This window comes from Abramis brama, assembly GCF_963993115.1.
Source record: "Abramis brama genome assembly, chromosome: 6".
NCBI classification, from domain to species: Eukaryota; Metazoa; Chordata; class Actinopteri; order Cypriniformes; family Leuciscidae; genus Abramis; species Abramis brama.
The window spans coordinates 43,824,426-43,851,476 of NC_139968.1; the positions used below are offsets into that span (position 1 = coordinate 43,824,426).

A 27,051-nucleotide genomic window follows, 5' to 3' on the forward strand; every position below is an offset into this window, starting at 1 on the left:
GCGAGGACGCTCGATTTGGTATGTTTTGCATTGTAAAATGTGTCTGCAAATCATAATGCAACATAATTACATTGCATCACAACAGGAACTCAAAATGTTGTGTTTGCGTTAAACTAGCAAAAAGTGGCATTTCGTTGAACATTCTTTCTCCTCTCTTTCTTTCTCCTCTTTTACTCAAGGTTCAACCGAGGCTGCTGAAGAAAACGCCACTAAAACCAGCCGAAGAATGAAGCAGAAGGAATATTAAAACAGCAGAGAGGTAAAAACCTTCTGACCATCTGACCATATTAACCTTCTGTTATTGTAAAGAAAAATAAGCTAGTTTTAGAGTGGATTTATGGTTAATTTAGGTGTTTTATTTTTTTATCACATCATCTAGGCTGTCATCTATCATTATTGACGTGCTTTTTCCTGTTTGATCACATCATTACAGGCTTAGTGTGCATCCTAATGTGATATTATATGATTTAATGTATATTTATAAACGCTTCGAGGCAACATTTCTTTTTTTTCGCCTTCCTTTTGTTCATAAAGGTAGTTATTGGGAATATCTGTTTGTTTTTGGTACACACACAAAAAAAAAAACCATTAAGTGCTTAGTTTGTGTGTGTTATTTCTCATTTTGTTTCAGTGATGCGTCTCACACAGAGATGCTTGAGTATGTGCTGCTTGTTTGCTGTCATTGACTGTCTGTCAAAGATACGAGGCTCTCGAGTTTGCTCAGATTATTTGCGGCCGGTGCCTGTTTCTTCTCAACAAGTGGAGAGCAGAGAAGGTCAGCACATCTGGACTCATCGCCACAGGCTATGTGCGAGTGAGAGCAATGCGATCGGCTGAATATTGCATGCCGTACCGCTGTAGAGCTGAGATACGGGTAAAGAGCTCATTTCTGCTTTATTACCCTCCACATCTTCCCCTCGCCGCCGCTAAACAGCATTTATCTGTATGCGTGCTCATTGAACACGAGAACCGCGTCCGCTTGGGTCTTGTTTCTGCTGCTCTCCGTCAGCCAGGATCACAATTATTAACCAAAGCGATTACTCTTTACTACACACATTAGGTCGCTTCTCTCTATCACGTCTACCAATTTTAAACACCACCAATTATCAGTGCTCTGATTATTTTTGGTGGTATTTAACATGACTATTTTCTCGATTTTTTTTTTTACCAACATTTTGATTATTGCGATGAACTTGACACGCTTCGGGGGTTCTTCGTGACTTTATTTGTGAGTATTTTTGCAGTGAAGCTGGAATGGGTGTGGATGTGCCGTGAGCTCTATTGATATGCGGGCTGAAGTGTGTCGCAGGTCTGATCCGGGTCTGAATGCTGGAGATCTGCCGTGCCAGAATGAGTTAGAGTCGCTCGAGGGCACAGTGCATTGTGGGCAAATCCTGCAGGCGTGGGAGCCTCTGCAACACGGGGCCTGTTTGCTTTGGCCCTCCATTGTGTTCACAGGACAGACTCTGTGTCACAAACACACCAACACAAGCTGCAATAGAGAAGAGATGGACAGAGCGTGTTTGTTTTGTTGGTAGAAATTTACAATCGACCAACATTGTGGTTATTGCAAGAAATTTTACACGTTAAGAAGCGTGCATTCGGACATTTGTGCACCTCAGTTTCCACAGTGAATTTTCCTTATTAATTATATTTAATTATTTTTATTGTTTTTTTTATTATTATTATTATTAATCATTCTGAATATTTGTTGTAAACTGTATAAAACATGGTCTTTGTAGATTCCTATCAGACAGCAGATAAGACAGTGCAGTTGCACTCTAATAGCTGTCAGTCTGCTTTCCTTCCTGACTATGGATCAGTTCACTTTCAGGAGACAAATAGACACACACACACACACACACACACACACACACACGAGAAGCTGTGTATTCAGAAGTGTGTTCTTCGCACAGTGGATCTGAAGATAAAAGCTGATGCATTTCCTGGCGATGGAGAGACTGCATTTCTGTAGTACGTTGAAAGGAGGTCCCCCAAGGCTCTGTACGAGGCCCCCTGCAATTGATGTATTTTACGCCTAATACGTGGTGAGCGAGGGCTTACATTGTTTTTCTCCTCTATTTGTATTAGTAAATACTGTGCAAAACATGCCTTTATTTTTATTTTTTTCTTATTTTAACTTAAAGACATTTTCCTGTTAAAACAACAATAATAATATTTTTGTTGTTATTTTATTACTATTACCATTATTTTCATTAAATATTATTTAAAAAAGTATCACTTATTATAAACATTTGTTAATTTAATACTGTGTAAGGGCCCATTCACACCAAGAACGATAACTATATCGTTCTAAATGTGAAAGAATAGCGAGTCGACATCGCAACTCTAACAATAACGGCAAAGAGAAACAACATCGTTTGTTTTCCTGCTGATGAATGATAAAAACATTGACAGCCAATCAGAATCCATCCTGCTTTCAGATCACAGACCACAAAACTGCAGCGCAAGATTATAATAAACAGAACGATATTGTTATAGTTATCTATCATTCTTGGTGTGAACGGGCCTTAAAAAAATTTCCTTTTTTTTGCTGCTTGTATTAGTCATTTTGAATCTATTTTGCAACAGGGTCTCTTTCGTAAGATATTATTAGCTGTATCACCTAGCCTTTACAGCGTAAGTGTTTGTATGAGATAAATCTTGTGATATAGTGTGTGTGTGTGTGTCAGGCTGGAGCAGATATGTGCTGATGAGTTCCTCTCGGTGGCAGGCAGAGTGTTTGCACTGCAGTGCTGCGGTGTAGCGGCCCTCTGACCTGCTGGGTAAACAACCAGAGAGTCTCTGACTCCAAATAAGGCCAACACATCCACGGCACAGAGCAGAGGCAACCTGCCATCCTTTACAGCTCACTGAACACACACACACACACATCTCTCTCACTCCCCTTTCTTTCCGTTACTGTCTTTCTGTAGCCTGACTTCTCTCCTCACGTGTTTTAGTAAATGGAAATCCTTTCCAAATCGTTCCAAACCCAAATGTCTTTTTTTCTTCTGTAAAACACAAAACAAGATATTCAGCAGAATGTTCAAGCTGCTTATTTACAACAAACGCATACAGTGATCAAAGCCAGAAAGGACAATAAAAGTGCTAAATAAGTTTAGTCCATAAATGACTTGTGCACTATATTCCAAGTCACATTATCTGATAACCATATTTGTGCACATTCAGATATTCCACAGGAACATGTTGCACCAACATTTGACACCAGTTGTGGTTGATTACACTCATTTGAATATGCAATGGAGATACCGCATTTAGGAGGTCCCCCAAGGCTCTGTATGAGGCCCCCTACAATTGATGAGTTTTCCCCCTAAAACGTGCCGAGTGAGGGCCTCCATCGTTTTTCTCCTCTGTTTGTTTTAGTGAATACATGCCTTCATTTTTTACCTATTATAACTAAATACATTTTCCTGTTTGTATTATTAATAATAATGATATAATAACGCATACAGTGATCAAGGCCAGTCAAATTCCAGAAAGTGCTAAATAAGTGTAGTCCATAAATGACTATATGCACTATATTTCAAGTCACATTATCTGATAACCACATTTGTGCACATTCAAATATTCCACAGGAACATGTTGCACCAACATTTGACACCAATGATGGTTGATTACACTCATTTGATTATGCAACTGAAATTTGAGAGCTGAGAGATTTTAATAATAACATACTTTTACATTCAATTATAAATGATTTTGCTCTGTCCCTAAGCTCTAAAATTAATATAGTGCATGCGATTTAGTTTTTAATTTAATACTTTATATTTCCTTTCAAAAGATTAATACAGTCAGTGTATGTTTTTTTTTTTTTCTAATGGAAAAAAAGGAAAAACAATCTTTTTTGCTATAAATTCCTTTTGTGTTCCTGGAAGATAGAAACTCGTCTGGCTTTGAAACATATATTTTACCTATATTCTTAGGTAAACTATTTCTAAATCCATTTTCTTTTAGTCTCTTCGGCATTGTCGTAGATTTTTCCCTAAACCTAACTAAGACCTATCTCATCTGACCTAAGTCTACCTGGGACCATAATATTATAAGCGCGTCTACACATCGACGTCGGCTGGGTGCTAATACCTGTTCCCGTAACTAGCTTTCTTCCTGCACAGGAATAATCGACAAACAGACTTCAGCAAATGTCCTTCAAATGCTTTAATCACGGCCGGAGGATCTCTCGAGCAGTTCTCAGGGAATCTCCCCCAAGAAGAAGCAAGGCCGGAGGATCTCAGACAAATTCCATCGAGAATCCCACCAGCTAACACGAATACAACAGTTTTTATAGAATAGGGAGGTATGGCAAAATGATATGAATTTGATTGGTTCTTCATATGCAAACCCTTCTGTTACTAGGTAAAGCAAACTTTGTTTTAATGATTACTTCATTGTTAATCACAAGGTTCATATTTAGTCATCTGTCTAGTTTCAATTCCCAAATGTGTTATTTTTACACTCACACAACCAAAGAAAAATGGGTATGGCAAACACAACATACAACATTCAAAAACACAGGACAGAATGTTTTAGTACATTGTGTTTCAAAGTGTTATCATGTTAGGCCTGAAAAAGGAAGTAAGGTTAGATGTTAGAGACATGGTTAGTTTGATATACAGTTTACTATTTTATCTATTAAAAATCCACCACAGCATCATCTGAAATCCACTGCCTCAACGGTTCTGCTCCTCATAATATGACTGTTGTTTGCTTTGCTTTAGTTTTGAAAAATGCTTTTGCCTTTTAAAAGTCATTCTGCTGTTATCCTACAGAGCAACGGACCGCAGGCAGCCTGTGGCATCCACGAGTGTCAAATTTCATATTTTTTGGACACTCCCCCCTGTTCCACTGACCGTTAACTGCAGAAAGCACAGTACATCTCTAGTCATTTTAGCATTTGAACCTGCTCTCCCTGTGAGGGAAGAATGACCTCACCTCTGCATCTTTTAAAAAACAGTCATATTCTTCTTCGTTCAAAAGCAACAAGACAGTCACTTTAATATTTATGATACCGATCGCAATGACCTCTCCTTTCACTGTGAATATATAGACCCCTTTTGTGTGTGTGCGGACTGTCTGTAATGAATTCATAATCTCTGCAGTGGGACTTTGTAGATTCCTATCAGACAGCAGATAAGACAGTGCAGTTGCACTCTAATAGCTGTCAGTCTGCTTTCCTTCCTGCTATGGATCAGTTCACTTTCAGTAGACAAATACACACACACACACACACACACACACACGAAGGGCTGTGTATACAGAAGCATGTTCTTCACACAGTGGATCTAAAGATAAAAGATGATGCATTTTCTAGCGGTGGAGAGACTGCATTTCTGTAGTACGTTGAAAGGAGGTCCCCCAAGGCTCTGTACGAGGCCCCCTACAATTGATGTGTTTTCCCCCAAAACTTGGCGAGCGAGCCTCCTCTGTCAAACACGCCCAAAGTTTTGAAAGCACCTCAGAAAGGCAAGTTTTTTTCAAAGCAGCTTCAAAGTTCAGCATTCCCATGCCTCAGAAAAACAGCCATTAAATACACTGCAATCGTATGTGCCCTGAAGCTACTCATGGAAGCTATTCAAAATTTATTGTGACACTAAACAGTGCTTTTGTGAGTTAATATTGCTTGTTTATTAGCTTCGCATATGTTAAATTCGATTAAGCTTTGTGTATTGCTTTGCTTGGTTGCTGAAACCAGTTATTCAAGTGTTTACCTTTTGAAAAATATAATATTGTAGCTATAATGAAGCTATATTTAGCAGGTCCTTCTCTAATTGTTTAGTTTTAATGCACCAAATTTTGACCTAATTATGCATCTACCTCTAGAAGAGTAGTAAGCCATTCAATAACAATATAAAAATATGAATTGGCTGCTTTATCTAGTTCTACACAACATAGACGTTCCATACCCACACACTAAAACAGCAAAGAAAATATTTCCAGCATACAATGCTCATTATGGTCTTATGGATTGGCTATGTCGAGTGGTAAGTGATCTTTATCATTTCCCCCAGCATCCTCAGATGGCTCTTCAGCCCGCTGAAATTTACCATGCTAGGCTTTCCGCCACCAGGAGAACGCGGGACGCTCTGTAGCGTTCGATTTATAAGCCTGATTAAACTAGGCAAGTGTGAGTAAGAAACATGGGGGAAATCAACATAAAATCACAGCAGCGCTTTACGTGGCGTTCCTGCTGATTGGGTCTCGGCCCTTTATGATGGCACAGATCACCGTGGCCCTTAAATAAAGAGAAAAATGCGTGTAAACAATACTCCAGGGCTTCTCTGTAAAGGATGAGTTATTGTGCTAGGCCTTTGTTCATTGTTCGGTGCTGTAATAGGTGCAGGCCTTTAACTTGCGGTGTTTCAACACAATATGTATTGTGAATGTCTCTGATAAACACCCAGTGATGTATTTTTTTAGTAACTTCTTAGCCCAAAACACAGAGATTTATTTGAATACACTGCACATAACAACTACCTTTGGTTTTTTTCTAATGTAAATTACTGTTTCACTCATTTAGGGTTGGGTAAAATTTAAGTGTGATTTCTTTAAATTAGTTAAAACTCTGACAGTTATTATAGTTTCTAAACGTGTTTAGGATAGGATATTTTAAACACTAACGTTTGTTTTATATAGAAGCGTGTATAGCTAATTATAGTCATCTGTTGTTTTCTCCAAACACAAGTGTTGACTCTGGTTACTATGCAAGAACATTCTTTTCATAGGGGGTAAATATGTACAAATTGGCTATTATAGAGAAAATGAATCTGATTAGGGTGAATTTATTCCCTCCCGACTTCTTATTTTGGAGGTGGGATGGTTTTAGCGAGGGTTTCAAATGACAGATATTTCATCTGTGCGCGCTCATTCACGGTGTCGTGAGCGCGCAGAGGCCTCCCCCTCCTGCGCTGTTTTGGGGAGGGTGAGCGAGCGGGAGAAAAGGGGGGCAAAAGAAACCCCTACCAAACTGCCCCTACCCCCAGTCGAAGTCCCGGACCTGAAAAAGAAGAAAAGAATCTGATTCAGCTCTGGGACGCGGTGGACCGACAATCGACCAACATTTAAAGCTCTTTTTTAAAGCGCGTGTAGAGTTTCGTGCGCTTTTGGAGAGTTTACGCACGGACGCCGTCGACATGGCACGAATAACTGTTTAATCCCGTTGAAAACTTCGCGTATCCAAGGAGTTATTCGGACCCCATCTCTGTTTTACATGGATGCAACATAGGACGCTTTTAAGAGGAATTATATGGTCGTACCGCATCTGCATCGACCGAACTAAAGTTACGTGGACGTGCTTGGAACTATTGTAAGTAAACATGATTTTCTATGGTCATTTTAATCCGTAAAATCATTCATGTATACTTCTAGTCAATTTTTAGACCGTTTCTATTCACTAAATATAACTATTTAACGATTTTATTGCTCGATTTCGTTTCCTATCACTTTGTGTATATCGGAATGTCTTGTTTGTATTCATTATGGGCAGGTTTAGAGTCGAACAGTTTTCAGATGAATTATTAGGCTGTTTTATTTCCTTCATGTTCAGTTTGGGGTCTTTGAGACCCCCAGTACCCTTTCAATAGCTTCAGAACTTCATGACTTTTCCTCTTCGAGGAGTGATCATAAACAAATTTTTCATAGAGGACTTTTGAATTGTTGCATTACTTCTGTCTTCTGGAGTCTCTGATACCCCAAATATAAAACAATAGCGAAAAATGCATGCAATGAAATGCACATTGTGGCTGGTCACTTTTGGCAGTTTAGATTTGATATATTGTCATTTTTTTTAATTGTTTTGAAATGTCAATTCGACCCCATAATGTGGAAATTTGGAGTATAAAATAATTTATTACACATTTTTTTGGAGATTGTGCATTTTGGAAGTAATTGTTGCAGATAATGTTCACTCTATTCATCAAGAGTTGTTCTCGCAAAACTATTATACTGAGGATTTTTGGCTGTATTTTCATGGCATTTTAATGCTTTTTTGTAAGTTATGCTCTTTTTCAGACCAGTTGGCCTACAGACTATATCAAAGTTGTAATGTTTAATGTTTACTTTCATTTGAAGCAGTACATGTGTTCATACAGTGAAGGTTTTAGCGAGACTGACTGAAAGCATAGTGCAGGTATTGTCTTGATTAATTTAGTCACGGATAATACGGGCCTCATTAATCACTGTAATGTGACTTCAGGGGCCCGTATCAGAATGAGTCTGGACTGAAGTGGTTTTGCTTTTGAGAAAACCTTGGCTTGACAGTTTGCTTTGATCTAAAATACATTTATATTCAGACTTTGTTGATGTCTCATCCTGTAACTTAGATGACAAAGATCTACTCTAGGAACTCCTCGAAAAGGACGGCCATCGTCGATCCTTTCATGAAATGCGTACCAGCTTATTTTTGAGCGTTAATGGCAAAAACGTGTTTGTTTTCACAGTCAAAATCTGGCTTTGTTCTTTGCTGGCAAACTCACAAGGATGTTGTAGATTCTAAATGTCACTATAATTGGACAATTTATCACCGCTGATCACTGTCAGATCTTGAGAGATGTTAAGACAAATGCGTAGGAATGCAAGCAAACAGAAGCCGTTAGCCGTGACCGCGGTCTATAGACCTGTAGTTTGGCTCATTTTTCTTTTGTGGCTAAACAATAACGCACAAGAAAACAATGAAGTCTGGTTGTGTCAGAATGAAGACATTTTTCAGAGGATGTAAAAACTTCGTTTGGCGAACTAACTTTGATTTCCCGTGTGCGCTCTGTGTCACCTTTGGACGAAAAGTTAATTGAATTGAGCTGTGGATATGAGTTCTGGTGAAATGTCTTTTGTAAGGTGTCTTCCCCAAGGTTTTGAAATTCATTTCTGCAAAGTTATTCCTTCTGGTGTCGTCTTTTTTTTTGTGGGTGTGTGTTTTCCTACTCTTATCGCGGTAACCTTTTCCCCCATTTTAAATAGGGATCAAAGGACAACGCCTCAGAGAGATTCTGGACACGTTATGCCAAAATAAATATTCTCCTGACTTTAGAGAAAAGAAAAGGGCAGCGCTCTTGCATTTGCGTGCATTACAGAGATAGCCTCTTGTTTACATGAGCTAGAGTAGCTAATGATGCTAAATGTAATTTAAATGAGCAGCATCTCTCTTTCATTTTTTAGCATTAGAGACCTTGTAAGGTGTCTTATATCACTTCCTAAAAGACATAAATGGTCGTTTGATAGAATAGAGTTGCGCACAGCCTTGTATTCATTGGCGCCATAGTGCAGGAAATGCTAATGGAGTGGTAGAAATATCAAAAACACAATTATACAAAAAGCTCCCTCTCACTGTGGTTATTGTAGCCCTTGTGTGCCAGTGTGATCGTAGTTGAAGATAAAATTAGGCGAGTTTGTGTATCAGTGAGAGCAGTGCAATTATCAGCTTGGGTTCTGAATGGCAGATGCAGTGGTGGCAGTAATGGCAGCTGTGCTGCAGCTCCTCACATTATCAGCAGAAAAGGGAGGGGAGGAGAGATGTTCGCCTAAGCTCTGCCAGCTAATTGTGTTTATTCCTCTTAATTTGTCCCGAGTGCTAAATCGGTGCTCTTCAGCTCACGGTGGGTGCAATTTGTCTGGTGGTTATAAAAGAACGAGGGCCGTGTCTTTGAAATGAGCTCTTCTGGTCTTAATGTGTCTGTAGCTTGCGTCCACACGCGCGGCCGGGCAGAAGGAGCCGTGGCCTCCTCGTTCTGCCACGGTTTTGCAGCTTTCCTCCACGACCTGAGGGACAAGCGGTCAGTCTGGTGGAATTATCCAGCACTTGTTCAGACGTGTTCCCAGAGAAAATCGCAATATTGTCCGTGACAGGCCTCGTTGAAGATGAGGAATGGCCTCTACTGGTAAATTATATTAACTCTCTGGCCTATGTTGCCCATTCAGTCCAACAGGTTAACGGCGAATCCAAGATAAGACGCCAAGCAACCCACCCCTGCTGACGGGATTGATCCATCTCGCCCCAAAGTTTAATTTCATCTCACGGTTGGCCAGTTGCCTACGTGACGTTGCAGGACTGATCGTCCGGTCTCTGGGTACTGAGTACTGCAGCGGTGCTGATAAAGCCAAGAGCTACTACCTTCTCCCCACACACCCTAGAAAGGCCTAAGCTTAAACCCCTCACCGCAAGACTGGATTTCAAACCAATGATATGCTCCGCTTGCTCTGATGCCGCTGTGATAATGCGTTCATTACGGTAGGAGGGCATTACATACCCGCCACCCAACCTCTACCCCTCCCACCGGCCTCGATATGTTTAGCTGATTCATTGAGGGCACTTGTTGTTTACCCCCAGTCCCCACCATGACGATTTTTCTGCTTTCTGCTCTTTAAGTATGATGACCAGCTGGCACTCCAGGTTGATGGGCATCTCGCCCATCCCCGGGGGAGTTTAGACAATGCAGATCTGTCATTAACACGCCCCACCTTTGCTTCAGTCTGAGTTATGACCCCTACGAGGGTTGTGGAGACGGTCCCCACCCTGTTATCCATGGCCGGAGGTCAAGATGCCATCTGTGATTGGTCTGCTTATTCTCCACTTCGGCTTGATAGTTTACAGACCCCAGTGAACCAGACTGAAGGGTTGGATTCTTATTTGATAGACTTGGAGTGCGTGTGACCTTTCTGTAGGGCGACTCCAAATGAACAACAAAGTCATTAAGGGGAGCCAAAACAATAAAGACTGTGAATGCAAAGTAGAGTCCTCTTGAATATCCCATTTGCCAAATGAAATGCTTCTAGTTTAGGGATATGTGCTAGTTTAAAATTGTTATCAGGGGCCTTGCTTGTTGAGGCCTGGGGTGATTGAATTTGCTGGGGCAAAGACAGGGTGTTGGTTCGGCAGGATTTGTTTGGGACCAAGTAGAGCTGAAGGGGTTTATAGTGACCCTATAGAAACTTCAGGGCCCAGTTAAGGGGACAGTTTTCAGGATGAGGGGCTTTTTCATGTGCTAAAAGCTGCTAATCCGCTGGCCTTTGTATGAGAGCAGAAAGCTCGGGGCAAGATGGGAAAGCCATGGCTTTCAGAGCCCGGCCTTTTGTTGTCATTTCACCCAAATCAGGGGACATCTGTTAGGATCGGGGGTAGATTCCCAGCTGACGGTGGAGAACGGGGATGGAGGAGGAGGAGGGAAGGACAAGATACGCTGGTGGGGGTGGGAATGTTTGAGGGCTGATGGATCTGTGTAATTGTTTGTAATGCAAGCATGAAAACATGGGCCTCTGGGAGCCGGAGCCACATTTGTATGTGTGTGGACAGAGGGGCCTTGTAGTTATGAAACAGTCAGTCAAGTGTAGATGGGGTTAAACACGAGTAAATACCTGCCTGTCAATGCAAGCCATGCTCCCTTAATTAGGAATGACAAAATGGTTTGACAGCAGAGAAACAGGGAGCGCTATAGCCTCTAACTAGCACAAATGTCAACATGTGATTAAGCTCTGTTGGAAACTCATTACGTTCCTGAAACGCGGATCTGTTTTTCAATAAAAATCACATCTCTTTTTGTTCAAGTCAGTGCTGAATTAGCGTGAGTGATATCACTCAAGTACCGTTTTTCCATTTGCATCCATTTAAATTCAAACACTTTCAATGGAAAAGTCTCATAAAAAAAGAATCCAAGTTGCATTCACCCAAAAAATTGAATGGAAAAATTGCATAAACAAAAGCTTCTCTTTTTTTGGTTTTGTGACATCATTGTAATGACAATTAAGCACATTTTCCCTCTAAATTCCTATTGCTGTCCTACTAAATATGATTTCAGGTTTTGTTTTAAGCACAAAGAGTTAAAGGTAGTAAAAAAAACATTGATCACTCCTGCATGGCATTTCGATTATGGCACTCTGTAATTATAGCTGTACTGTGTTCTTCGAGTGAACGAGGATGCGTTCTACACGACTGAGTCAGGGATGCTATGGATTCTGCGTCAGCGGGGCGTAAAAGAGCTAGAGCGAGTGCGAAGGAGTTCACTCTCTCTGTCTCTTCAAGCGAGAGGGAAAGATGATTTGCTATGTGCAGAACATCCCCCAACCCTGCCCTCATGCGATATGACATTTTGACGTGTAAATACAAGGCCTCCAGGACGCCGACTGTCCTCGGGCTGATAACATCATTATCTCTGATTTAATTGCAGCATTGAGATGCCACCTGAAGATGCTGATTGAATTGGTGTGTGTTCGGATATGATGCATCACCTCTGGCCGACAACATGTTTTTTTGTGCTACTTTTCTGCTTTTTAGCTCCTGCCATTGAGAACATAATTGGAAAGTTAGATAAATTGAGATCAACTTGTGTTTATTGTACTGTATGCACAAGTAATCCATTTTAAAAGTAATACTGCCTCTGGCGGGGGGAAAAACAACAACCTGCCAATATTGCGAGTCCAGATTACTTTGTGCCAGGACGGAGGCGGTCATCTTATTTGTTTGTTTTCCTAGAGGCCTCCTTTGCGTTTTGAAGTTTTCGTATTCTGCCATTTTGCTCATAAATGAGGCATGAAGCCATACTTGGTGTTTTGTCACGTAAGTGGGGATTTGAAGGGAATGAAATCCCGCCGCCGAGATTACCGAGACTAATATCACCTTGCGATCTCCTTTTATTAGCTCCATTACATCCTCCGTATTTTGACCTTGTTTCGGCAATGGCTGCAGCTCTTACATGGACGTTTTATCTGCCCATTGGGGACGGGATGGAGCAGGAGGGGAAGGGGTTGAATCACAGACAGCGTGAATGAATGAGGAGATGAATTGCACGTTATCTTCCCCCTGCCTATTCAGCGTGTGATTGGGGAGGCGATAATGTCGACAAACAGAAGGGTGTAGCCTGTACGGGCGGATTACGGTCGACTAAACCAACGAGAGGAGATGCATGGGATAAAACATGAATGCGGTATTAGAACTGCTCCTCCACTCGGACACGTCTCTCGCTTTGGGTATATTGGGAAAATTGTTTACACGCATAAAATCAGAAAACTTTGGCTGTCCATTTAACTGCGTTTTTGGGGCCTGGAAATGCGAACTTTTGAGCGGTTTTCAAAGTGCACGTTTTTTAAAAACGATAGCGTTATAGTCTTTGTAAACTACAAAAACGTGAATTTGTTAATGTATTACGTGTTCAGTCTATAAGCTTGTAGCTTTTTTACAAAGTGACATCGCCATCTACTGGCCTGGCTGCATAATACAGCGTTTTTAGGCATTTTCGCGGATATGTGTGAGCGGGATCGTTTTGACAACGTTGCCGTCTGTACATGAAAAACGCAAAGGAAAAACATTTCCATTCTCGAAGACAATAACGTTAGCATTTAGATAAAGTGCCGGTGCTTAAAGACAACAAAATTGAGTTTCCCCAACAATTTTCCGCTACACTGAAAAAAAAAAAAAAATGGTGTAAAAGAATTTTCACTTGAAAATTGCTTGTAAATTTCATAAAGAATTACAAAGAAACTGCAAGTTACATGTTGAATTAATCATGCAATTTAGAAAAAAAAATATTTCAATGCTTTTGCGTTCTCTCACAAAAGTTTTGAGTTTGCTCGCAAAACTTTGTGTTCCTTCACAAAACATTGAAATACGTAAATCTTTCCTTCCATCTTGTTTTTTTTTTTCATCTACGTTTGTGGAAACAGGATTTTTTGAAGTAGAAAGACATCGTAAAATGTACTCCAATAGTCTCAGTTTTATTTACAAACTCGTTTGCACGTTTAGCTTGAAAGTTTACTTTTAACTTGCTAATGTGTCACTTTACAAAAGTCGCTAATGCCATTTGTGTGTGGCTTTTCATCTGCCTTTTTACCTTTCAATAAGTGTGCATGACATATGCGCACTGCACAAACTCTCGAATAGCGTCCGCAGCCTTCAAGCGCAGCTAATACGCTAAGAGGGCCTGTACATTGTAAATCACTGTGCTCTCGTTCTAAATAGTCGTCAGAGAGAGACGTGCTAGTAATTCGTAGCAGAGGGCAGCCTTGTTTGAGTTTAGCGCGACAGGCTTTGAAAGTGATGGATGGCCATCTTTCTCTTTGTTTATCTCTGCAGATATCTGAATCTAAAAAAGCATGAAAGCAGGAGAAAGATCTGAGAAAAATCAAACTAAATTTATTCAGCTGGAGATCCGAAGGTCAAGCAAACATGTTTTTGTGTGTGTGTGCGTGTGTGTCGGGCCCCATGATTCAATTACTAGATGTTTTGAAAGGATTCGTGCTGCTCATAGGTAGACGTATCGTGGATTACATTTTACCTTATGAAGTGCAAAAGAATTGAGCCGTCTGATAAGAATATATTACTTGTGTGAATAAAACAGATCACAGACTGTTGTTTTTGTGGCTTTTGTAAGAGGTTCTCAATCGATGTAGACAGGAGTCTTCATATTTCAGTTCATGCATCTTCACTTGGATTCTGTTCCTGTGTGTAGCTCCGCCCACTCTGGAATCTCATTGGTCCCAAATCCTGCTATGCATAAAACATTAAACAGCTTCTGATTGGTTGTGATTGTTGCACATTAGATTCATGGTTATTGTGGAGAGGCCATCACTTTTTTGTGTATATATCGTGAATAATCGTAACATAAACATTTGTATATATGTATATATGTATATATATATATATATATATATATATATATATATATATATATACATACACACACACACTGTATATATGTATATACATTCTTACACACACTTACAAACTTTAATATTATGTGTGATTAATCACAATTAATCGATTTGACAGCACTAATATATATATATATATATATATATATATATATACACACACACACACACGTATGTATGTGTGTGTGTATATATATTAGTGCTGTCAAATCGATTGATTGTGATTAATCATATAATATTAAAGTTTGTAAGTGTGTGTAAGAATGTATATATATGATTGTTTGTCCTTATCTTTAATAAATAAATAAGTATAATAATTATCTTGGAATTAGCACTGTGTATATAAGAAAACCAGATAAAAACATAATTAAAAAAAAATTCAAATAAATTGATGTAATGATTTTTTTTTTAATGATTTTGTTTGTTTCATATTTTATGCGTTTATTTTTTGTTCTTATCTTTAATAAATAAACCAATAAATATATTAATTACCTTGGATTTACCATGTGTATGTGGCAAATAATCAGTCAATTAACTTTTTTAAATGGCTTTAAAAAATTTTTTTGTGTGTTTTATTGTTTGTTCTCATGTTTAATAAATAATTATAATAAATACCTTGGATTTAGTTTGTACCATGTGTATATGATTAAAAAAGTCAGTCAGTTCCAGGATTTCAGATTCCTGTTTTTTGAGCGTGTTTTTCCCGTTAATGATGACTGCAATGTCTCCTGACAGGAGTTTTAAACACAAGACAAGCAAAATCAGCGCTGAACCCTGTAAAATCAGCATGCATTCGTGTCCAAGGAGCGTTCGCAGGCATCCGAAAAAGAGCGTATCGATTTCCCCGTCCGTGCCAAACATGCATCGCACGCACACACACACACACACACTCTCAGTAGTGGGAGTGTTGGCAGCTCTCGATGAGATGCATGAGCTCAACATCAGAGCGTCTCCTGGCTTTGTGTCTGCGCTCCCGCAGTTCAGGGGTGAGGAGAGACTCGCTGCTCGTGTGGAGGAGGAGGTGTGTGTATGTGGAAGCCGTGTATTAATAATCTCGTGCTCCGTAGATTCACCGTGGGCTTAATCTCACTGCGTTTTAGAGGTCAGAACCAGACGCTCGGCTTCTGAAGGCCTGCGTTTCTGCTTGAGCTCCGTCACGAAAACCTCTGAGACGGCGTCTGAACCTCAGAAGTGACCGATCCTGATCAGGACTCTGTCTATAACCAGTGTTTCCTTCACATCATCTGCTATTGTGTATTTAATATTTCTTTTTTTAACAAAGGGTCAGTGAAAGAAGGGCTGAAGGGGTTGTTTGTTCACCTTAGAGTGTGTGTGTGTGTATATATACTCTAAGGTGAACAAACAACCCCTTCAGACCTTCTTTTTATATAAGAATCTTATTATATAAGAAATTATAAGCAATTAAACTTAAAAAATGGTTAAATAAATGGTTTCACAAATATAAATATTATATAATATATTTATAAATAAATATATTAGATAATATATTTTATTTATAAAAATTATAATACTTATTATTAATTATTCATTTTTAATAATAATTATTTTTCAAAATATTAAAATTAATGTAATGAAAATGTAAATATAAAATCAGTCTGAATGATTTAACAACGAGCTGTAGTTTTTTTTGGGTATTTTTGGGTATTTAGCATATTTATTATCGACATTTAATTTGCTACATCCGCCGTCTTAGATTTAATTTTTTTTCAGAAAATTCAGTGAAATTAAATTTTTAACTTTCAGAAAATGCTGTTTGTTCACCTCAGCATGTCAAATGTGTATATATATATATATAGTTTCTAAGAAAATATATTTAAAAAATAATAATTTCATAAATTAATATTAATGTTTTTGTTTTTTTTACATATTACTTAAAAATACACACTTAAACATAATTGTCAAGTTTGAATGATTTAATTAGCACCTTTTGTTTGGTAGTTTTCCGCATTCAGTGTGTGCATGATAACACCGGCCACATTGCAGAGACTCCTGAGATTCACTGCCAGACTCTGTCCTGTGATCCGGCCCAAATGAGACGTCTTAGAAGGTAGCGTAATTACGTTTGGCTTTAGCTGTGGCCGCGTGTCTATCGTGCGTGTAAACGCTGCAGCTCGCAGTGGAGTGTGTAGTGGTAGTGTGTGCTAGTGTGTGATATATGTGTAGTGGCAGAGGAATAGATCCACTCTCCCATGGGCGTCCGGCTTATTACAGTGTGACCAGTGAACAATGGCTGTATACGCTACATTTATCTATTTGTGTCCTCCGGCGATGTCCAGCGCCACATTCATCCGAGCGGCTCGGGATGAAGCTGAATCCACCCTACGCCGAGTCACACTCAATTATCAGAGCCAGCGACGGGCGCCGATATTCTGTCACCTCCTAATTAAAGCCGGCCTGCAGTTTTTCCTAAATAAAGTCAATGCCCGGATGAATCAATACAAAGGCTCAGCAGACACTTTCCACCAAATAGGGTTCTACCTTTTAAAAAGGCACTTTATTTTATTTTTCAACAGGAAATCGTTCGGAAAATGTTGTTCTCAGGATGTCATTGATTTAAAGGCTGCAAATGATGTCACTTCCATGATGTCGCAGTTGTATCTAATAGTTGCTGCTCCGAAGAAACATGAGATTTGTGCTTTAAAACGTAATTTATATTATATTTTAAAGTGTAATTTATTCCTGTGATCAAAGCTGAATGTTCAGCATCATTACTCCAGTCTTCAGTGTCACATGATCCTCCAGAAATCACTCTAATATGATGATTTGATGCTCAACAAACATTTCTGATAAATTGTATAACTCTTTTCAGGATTCTTTGATGAATAGAAAGTTCAGAAGAACAGTATTTATCTGAAATTGAATCTTTTGTAACATTATTTACGTTCAAAAGTTGATTGGGGGGGGGGGGTAAAATAAATCAATACTTTTATTCAGCAAGGATGCGTTAAATTGATCAAAAGTTACAGTAAGACGCGTAATGTGACAAAATATTATATTTCAAATAAATGAAATAGAACTTTCTATTCATAAAAGAAAATTCATTTAAATTGTCATAATATTACACAATATTACTGTTTTTTGTTGTATTTTTTAAACAAATAAATGCAGCCTTGTTGAGCATAGGAGTCTTCTTTTATAAACATTAAAAATCTTGTTATTAATCTGAACGGCAGTGTGTGCGTCATGATCATTTAGGGCTGATTCGTGAGAGGTGTGTTACGACGACATGAAAGAGAGTCCAAATGACCTAATGCTGTGTGTAGACTACAAGATGATGAAATGATCTGTGGGATTCGTGTGTGTGTGTGGTGTTGTTGTTCATGCCTGTGCGTGTGTGTGTGTGTGTGTGTGTGTGTGTGTGTGTGTGTGTGTGTGTGTGTGTGTGTGTGTGCGCGTGCGTGTGTGTGGTGTTGTTGTTCATGCGTGTGTGTGTGTGTGTGTGTGTGTGTGTGTGTGTGTGTGTGTGTGCGTGTGTGTGTGTGTGTGTGTGTGTGTATGTGCATGTGTGCGTGTGTGCGTGTGTCGCTGAAGGCAACAGCGTGTGTGCTGGCGGGGAGCTCCGGTCGGTGTGGAATGAGGAGGCGAGCGTGTGAGTGTATGTGATGCACTCATATCCGCCGAAAAGAAGAAAAGGAAATGCAGAAAAAGATAATGAGTGGAAATAGAAATAGAAATCTCAGTGCATTAAGACTAAAAGTGGCCACAGAATACGAAAGGGCACATCCGAACTAGATTTTTACAGATGCTATACGGCTGCTAATGTGGTCAATTAGGTGTTGCTATGTGTTCAGAGACGTTTCTAGCAGTGGCTTAAAGGATTAGTTCACTTCAGAATTAAAATTTCCTGATAATTTACTCTCCCCCACGTTATCCAAGATATTCATGTCTTTCTTTCTTCAGTGGAAAATAAATGAAGGTTTTTGAGGAAAACATTCCAGGATGTTTCACCATATAGTGTCTTCAATGGGGTCCAACGGGTTGAAGGTCCAAATGTGAGTTTCAGTGCAGCTTCAAAGTCTCGACACGATCCAGCCGAGGAATAAGAGTCTTATCTAGACAAACCATCAGACATTTTATAACAAAAATAAACATTTATATACTTTTTAACCACAAATGCTCGTCTTTCACTGGCTGGGATGTGTCACACATTACGTAATCAGGTTGAAAGGTCAAGCGGGACATAGGAGAAAGAACCGACCTAGTGTTTACAAAGCGAATGTGCAAAGACTAGCCTAAGTCAAATGGCCAAAGGTAAAACAACGATGTCGGACGATTTTGAAATTGGAGGAGAAAATGAGATGGAGTTTATCACCATTCCCTACATTTTCCGCATGACCTTTAACGGGATTACGTAATATGTGAAGTCGTGGACGTGCGAGACGAGCATTTGTGGTTAAAAGTATATAAATGTTTATTTTGTTTTATAAAATGTCTGATGGTTTGTCTAGATAAGACTCTTATTTCTCGGCTGGATCGTGTCGAGACTTTGAAGCTGCACTGAAACTCACATTTGGACCTTGAACCTGTTGGACCCCATTGAAGACACTATATGGAGAAAAATCCTGGAACGTTTTCCTCAAAAACCTTCATTTCTTTTCCACTGAAGAAAGAAAGACATGAATATCTTGGATGACGTGGGGGGAGAGTAAATTATCAGGAAATTTTAATTCTGAAGTGAACTAATCCTTTAAGTCAAAAGAGCCTGATATTGTGGTTTCAATGGTATACGTATGGTGTCGTTTGGCGTCCGTTGACATTTACATCCCAGTTTAATGAATCCCAGCACTCCACTAGAGCCTAGACACACGTATTAGCAATCGCCTCAAATTGTGTGTCCCTGCAATTCATTTTAATTTCACTTCAGCTAGGTTCGTATGTTCTTTGCTAAAAATATTAGCTTCACCAAAACAACAAGATCAGGCTGTCTTATGACCCAAACACGGGGCTTTGATAACTCAGATGGTGGCATGCTTGTAATTTGCCCAAGCTAATATTGTTAACGTCTAAGTGTCTAGTGAACAACATCTCTGTTAGCCAAAGGTTTGCGGCGCTCTTTCAGATTCCAAATAAGGAAGCATCCCAAGTATGTTTCGTGTTATTTGGCGTCTTTCATGTTGCCATTTCTTCCCATCTGAGAACGGCGTTTGATGTCCGTTGCCATGTTGTGATAAGCTCCATGCGGGACATCTGAATCTTCCCGCCGGAAAGTTCCAACAACTTTGAGAAGCAGCATGGTGACTTCCTAAACATCTGTGTGGGCAAAGTGAAAATTTGGGGATCGTTGTGCGCAGCTGGAAAAAGTCAAACTAGCCAGAAAAATGTGCTATTTATAAAAGTCTAGAGCTAAACTATCTATTATCATGGTAGGAATTTTGTAACTTCCCAAGACTACTATTAAAATAATTTATGATTAGTACAGGTGTCCCACTGGGTTATGTCCTTGGCCCTATTGTTTTGCACTTGAAATTGTGCCTTCTAGTGATGTTTTATTTATTTATTCTGAAGCGAAATCCTCCTAGTGTATGTGTTCACTAAAAACATCCAGCATAACGGTAATAATTGTGCGTCTAGTGGAGCTGCTCAAGGAGGGCTATTGATTTTCTTCCACTCTCTCCGGCTTGTTTTTCTTTATTTTGCCTTCGGATTCCAGCTTGGTGCGGTCGGATCTTTCACAACCCGTCGTGAGGTTTCCTCCTGCTTCTTGGATGCCGTTCAAGCTGGAAAATAGTAACAGAAGTGAAATTCGATTACGGTGACACAAAGGATGCTCATTTAAAAGGCATGAAAGTAGTTATCATCAATGGATTGCTTTGTCCTAGAAGAGGTGGATTTTTTCAAAGATAAGAGAAGGGTGCTGCTTTACACACAGACATGCTTGTGCTACACACATGGTTTCATGCTTGTATTTTTATTTACAGTCAGTGACTTTTCCTGATTTAAAGACTTACTTACACAAGTATATTAAAAAATGTATTACAAGTTTTAGAAATTTGTATGTTTAATTATGCAAATTAGGCATTATCTCATTAAATATGCACGATTTTGCATATATTTTCGGTAGATAGATCTGAACATATGATAAAGCCAGGTGCAAAATTTTTTTTTCATTTTGTTTACACAAGATTTTCAGAGGGATTTCAGGATATATGCTTTCATTACCTAGGAAAACAAAATATACTGTCCATAGCCAAATCGATTTTCACCATATTTCTTTTATTAAAATGTCACATAAATCAGGCCAGGAATGATTTATTAACAAATCCCTCTGAAAATATCTTCAGAATACTGCTAAGTGTATAACTGGAAAGTTTGGTGTACGTAGGCTGAGATGTTTGTACTGGAGAATGACAAAAAAAACTAATTTTAAGAAAACGGCAGTTAAAGTTTTAAATAGCTCTAAATGAGATTTCGTCGTTAGCTTTAAATCCCCCTTTGGACATTCACGATTGGTTACTGATAGAAAGGAAATGCCCATATTTGGGTTACATAGTGTTGTGCAGGAGACTCGGCGCTTTACAGCGATCCCGGTCATGACAGACTTCAGTAAACAGACGGAGCTCGGCGTGTCGCGTTGGAATGCTAACTTCTTGGTAAATTCGGGAGAAACTTGCTGCCTCAAGTAATCAAAATATAATAAAATAAACATCTTAATGTATATTTTCAACGTTTTCTTTATAGCAGCTTGAAAGAACACATATTGAAGGAGTAAACTAGCCCAAAATCTCAAAACTGACCACTGCATGAAATCTATGTTTTTGCCTGCCGTGTCTCGCCTTAAATGCAATGTTTCTGATTGAAAACATGAAGCATAAAAGTCGGAGTAACAACTCAATATGTGTATTTGTAAATCAATTCACCTCGTAACAAAAAAAACTGTGATTAGTTAGTTTTTATTTGAAATGCACCTCATAATCCAATCTGGAACAGTTATAGTTCTTACATTTTATTTAATGTGCCTGGCTAATTTTGAAGGATTGACCTCATTTATTTTTCACGTCTTCTCCTTCCTGCCATCAGAATGGCAGTTATGAGCTTCATTCGGGTTTCCAGATGATAAATATCAAAGACGGCTGACATTTGCCCTCTTAAAATTCAGTTAGCAATGAGCAACAGTACGGATAAGCCCGGCAGCTGAATATTAATCTCTTTCCAGTGAATGTGATCAGAATCACTTTGCTTTTAAAGTCATCAGAACGTAGAGACATGTTGTCTGGATTACTGCAAATTAAGAACCATAGTACAAAATTCAGCTGATTATCAGGGGCGGACGGAGTAAATGTGAAATTGAAAAGTGCTAAATCCAACTATTATAAAGGAGTACAAACCTTTGTCATTGGAGCCGTGGTTATTATTCCAGGCACGTTGATCTGTGGTGCTGGTTTGGGAAATGCAGATTCAGTTCTGGCATTCTTCATGCTTCGTTCCCTTTTCCAGTGGTCTTGTCACTAGTAGCGAAAGTTCACAAATCTTTTGTCTTCTCAACAGACAAGTCAAGGTACATGGAAGTCAAGTGTGTCATGGAAATAGCTAAAGTGCCTCATGCATATTTCATCTAGACGAGTGTCTGAGATGGAGTTTGTGAGTATTACTGAGTGTGTAAGGGTTTTGTCCAGCTCCAGTATAGATTTCTGTCATGGTCTCCTCTTCGGATATGGTTACTCTATACACAGACAAAGATTTGCTGTAGCTCAGCTGACATGAGGGGCTTTAGAAGACAAACACCAAAGTAACAGATTTGATACTAGGTTGAAAAAAAAATGGTGGTCGTTCATCTGTTTGCCATTGTGATATTATAGCCAAAGGTGATCATGGCTGACGTCAAGAATCAAGTTTTCAACCCCTTCCCTATAACCATCTGACTCTATTCTGGTATGTTAACATTTTTCACATTCTAATCAATTCCAGATGGTTAAAAACATGTGTTGCCCTACATTGTCTCTGTAAATATTACGCATTAGTTAATCTGAAATTATGTCTCATATTGATGGTAACTTGGAAAGTTAGTATACAATCTTTTGTTGGTCTTATTAAAATTGTTTGCCAGGGTGTCTTGGATGTGTCCTAAAACTGTTTTGGCTTCTTGTACCCCAACAGGGCAATTCCCAGCTCACGTTTGTTGAGCCACAGCCCAGGATCCATTGTTTACAAGATGCTCAATTGTACCGTTTGAGCCATTAATCAGTTTGGGGCCCGGTTGCCTTCGAGTTATTTTTATCTCACAGCAGGCACTAGAGTTCTTTCAGGGCAACCCTGCTTTTTATTCTAGACGCCCCTCCAGCACAACTGCCAACTTTACCGCCAGCCCTGTCTATAAATACATTCACCTCTTCTTAGAGGCTTTGAAGTCCCCATTCATGCTTCTTATGTGTCCCTTCAACTTCAGAATCCAACGGCAGACAGGAAGTCATGCGGCCCCCTCTCTTGCCAGAGTTGTGCGGGTCACAGGGAATGGCAGGATTACTCCCATGATGGACAGTTAAAAAGAGCAATTGGCAAGTTGGCGACGAGGGTCGGTTATAAACAACCCTTCGGCATGGATTTTTTTTCTCTGTTGTTGCCATGGAGAGCGCCGACTCACCCGACCTTTGACCGAACACTTGACTGAAACCAGACTGCAAGTCTGAACATGTGGGCGGAGTTTCAGCCCCCTCCCATAAACTCTATTTGAAACATAATTTGCGTCTGAAATCCATAGATTCTCTCCTATATGAAAATGCTGTAAATTGTAGAAAATATTACCCAGAATAGCTGACAGCCACTCCACGTCCCCATGTTTTTTTTTTTTCTACTTCCACCCCATCAGCTCAGTGTCAGACCAAGTTCTCCACAGTTACGGGGCTAAAAGTGAGTTTTCCCAGTCCGTCTATTTTTAGCCTTCGCCTCGGGTGGAGATGAAACAGGAGCTGAAGGAATAGGAGGAATTTGGGTTTTTCAAGAAGCTATCATTTCATTTTTTCTCTCTCCCTCAATCTGCCAATACATGTCTATTGTTTTCATTTTAGCCACTGCTAAAACTGCCAATTCCTTCAACCAGGGAATTCCCAGAATATGGTGACTACTTTCTCCTTATGGAATGCACAATCTAGCTGGAGCATCTACCTGTTTGTTAAGCTGTTTTGAATTCCCGTGGTGCCCCGGGGTCACATCAGGCTAGACCGTTCTGTCAGGGGTCGTATCCCGTGTAGCTGAACGTCAGTGAGGCGTTCTTTAAGGTTGCATGTTCTTACCTGTAAGTCTCCTTTCCTTGTAACCGTTCATAAACAACCATGTTTTGTATGTATTCATTTTGTTTTTATCAATCAATGTTGTCTCGAGTCCTAGGGAGATTCTATCCGCCGCTCCTGTCTGTGCTGAATGTGAAGTGAGCCACTTGACTTGCAAATGGATGCAAACGTGAGTGGCGTATCACGCTCGAGTAACTGAAGAAGGATCAGTGACACTTCCCATAGGCAAAGATTTATTGGCGGCTCCCGCTTCTCCAGAGAGTGATTCAGCCATCCCCTTTTCATTCTGTATGTGTGTAACCTGCAGACTCCCACCTCAGGATTAAATGGAACTTCCGGGAGACTTGCCATTCATGGTACAGCAACTGTTACGCTGCTCTCAACAGCGGCCTTAATTGCTTTCAGCACGGTGACCGTTTAGTTAAAACAAGCTTGCTGTCAGGGAACATCCTAGTAAATTCGACCGCAAGGCTCCCCGAAACATCTCATGCAGACTAATCTCCGCCACCGCATTGCCACCTTCTTGAACCCACAGTAAAATCCCAAGCAAGGAGTCTTAGATTATCTTTTAGGCCCAGGGAGTCGATGATGAAATAACTGTGTTAAGCTAGCGTGAAACTTCCAAACCAAGACTCCCCGCTACAGCAACACACGCTAGCTTAAATGAAAAGCAAAGTGACATGTGAAGGCCAAGTATGGTAACCCATACTCCGAATTTGTCCTCTGCATTTAACCCATCCAAGTTAGTGTACACACATTAGGAGCAGTGAGTAGTGAACACACACACACACTGCAAACTGTGGACACACACATGGAGCAGTGGGCAGACATTTTGCTGTGGAGCCTGGGGAGCGATTGGGGGTTGGGTGCCTTTCTCAAGGCACCTCAGTCGTTTCCAGCCAGTTTTAAGAATCGAACCTGCAACCTTCGGGTTACCAGTCTGACTGGTAACCAAATGGACCCCAAATGGACCCCAAATGGGCCCCAAATGGACCCAAATGCACCTCTCAGTACATAATTGATATTCACCTGTCTCCTCTTAGATGACGGTTAGATTAAGGTTAAAACCGGAGGGTTTCAAAATGCCATCCGTAGGTTTATAGGCAGAAGGTTGGAATGGCAAGTCAGCTGAGATTGTCACTGTAATGAATTCATCCCTGGCTGTAAAACCTCTCTCCATACATTAACCTGCTCTTTAAAGGTTAGCGTACATCCTCCTTCCAAGGGTACGTAGCCACCGCTAAGTGCACCACGCACATATTGTTGTCATTGCTGTAGCTTGCTCCAACTAGCCTGATTGTCCCTATCATATTGTGTTTATGAAAAGATATTTCTCTCACAGTGGTTGCTGATTAGCTAACTAATTGTAAGCGGCATAAAGGGAGGCCGGGCTCAGATGTTGGCATGCGGAGAGCTGCGCTTAACAGTTCCACTCCCACACTCTCATTAAAATACCATTCAGAGTCTGGTTATTTATTTTAGCTGTGGAATGCTGGGAAAGGGGGCTGCCTAGCACAGGGAGGAAAGGTAGTTTATGTCGACCGAATGGACATTCCGCATTGACACGGAATGTGGGATTTTTGTTTTTCGTAAAGCCTCTTCTGCAATGGCAATTATCTGTGCTGCAAGCTAATAAGAGTGGAGAGTAAACATGCTCAAAGCCTCATGCTTCGTCATTTCGGTGAGGCTGCTAATCTCTTGCTAACACTAGCCTGTCTTAGCACCACCTTGGTCCTGTTCGTCACAGAAACGAGTATGTGAATTATACAATGACTCTCGGGGGGGGGGGGGGGGGGTCAGCTTTTTTCAACCACAGTTTAGCAGTTTTCTAGCGTAGTTAGCACAGTTTTCTAGCGTAGTTAGCACAGTTTTCTAGCATAGTTAGCACAGTTTTCTAGCATAGTTAGCACAGTTTTCTAGCATAGTTTATCACAATTTTCTACAACAGTTCAGTGCAGTTTTCTAGCAATTTAGCTCAGTTTTCAGATGACTTCTGTTCCATTTCTAATCTTTGTCTTATTTATGTCTTGTAATATGTAGTTTTTAGACTGACTTTCTTTGCAGAGGGTTTGCAATTCTTGGATGTTTCCCTGGCTGTTTTGTTGTTGTTGTTTCTGATGGAAAATAGTTTTTTTTGAAACCGCCACTTTTTGTCTGTTTCCTTCAACAACCCATCAGGCCTCTTTTGTGTCGCATGCCTTCCGTTTGTTTGCTTATAACGTATTGTGTCTCTGTGACTGGCTTTCAATTGTGTGTGAGACCGAGAGCCCCCACTTACCGATTGAAGATTGTTTTCTCTAGCCGAGTGGCGGCTGAGTGAGAAATCTGGAGCGAAAGCGAGGGATGCAGAATGAGAGGGAGAGCGAGTGGGAGAATGTCAGAAAGTCAGGGCAGATGGACAAAAGGGCCAGTGTTATCGGCCCCAGCAGATCGGCCCCCAGAATGCCACAGCTGGTTCACATTTCCACGGGGAGCGATGGCGAACGGCTGCACTCCACTCTTACTGACCCCATCCTTTTCTCTCACGCACATACTAAATCTAGCTCTTAGCACACACTCTCCGAGCTATGTTGCAGCACAGACACTGTCAATGTTCAGAACGGCATACTTGCTTACTCCTGACTAAAAGTTGTGCTGTATATACTGTGTACTGCATACTACATCCTTTTTTTATATAGCATGTTAAAAATTGTATACTAGCTTACCCTTTATTAAAATTTGCTGACATACAGTGTACTGCATACTACATCCGATTTGTTTAAAAATAGCATGTTTGAAATGAAATGATAGCTTTCATGTTACAAAAAATTGTGCTGTATAAACTGTGTACTGCATACTACATACTATTTTTTAAATAGGATGTTCGAAATTAAATACTAGCGTTCATGTTACTAAAAATTGTGCTGGTGTACTACATACTACATTCTTTTTTATATTTATAGCATGTTAAAAATTGTATACTAGCTTACCCTTTATTAAAATTTGCTGATATACTGTGTACTGGATACTACATCCGATTTGTTTAAAAATAGCATGTTTGAAATGAAATGATAGCTTTCATGTTACAAAAAATTGTGCTGTATAAACTGTGTACTGCATACTACATACTATTTTTTAAATAGGATGTTCGAAATTAAATACTAGTGTTCATGTT

General features: G+C 39.9%; 1 protein-coding gene across 28 annotated transcripts in view; it reads left to right on the forward strand.

Moving 5' to 3' along the window:
• ptprsa (protein tyrosine phosphatase receptor type Sa) overlaps positions 1-27,051 on the forward strand; it is a 207,822-nt gene that overhangs the window by 46,629 nt on the left and 134,142 nt on the right. For 27 of the 28 annotated variants that reach the window (XM_084117266.1, XM_084117276.1, XM_084117265.1 and 24 more), the window contains one exon: positions 180-259. The gene's annotated coding sequence lies outside the window, so the exon portion shown is untranslated. Of the gene's footprint in view, positions 1-179; positions 260-6,933; positions 7,325-27,051 lie in introns of those variants that run through there. The other variant, XM_084117286.1, reaches the window with a different exon arrangement.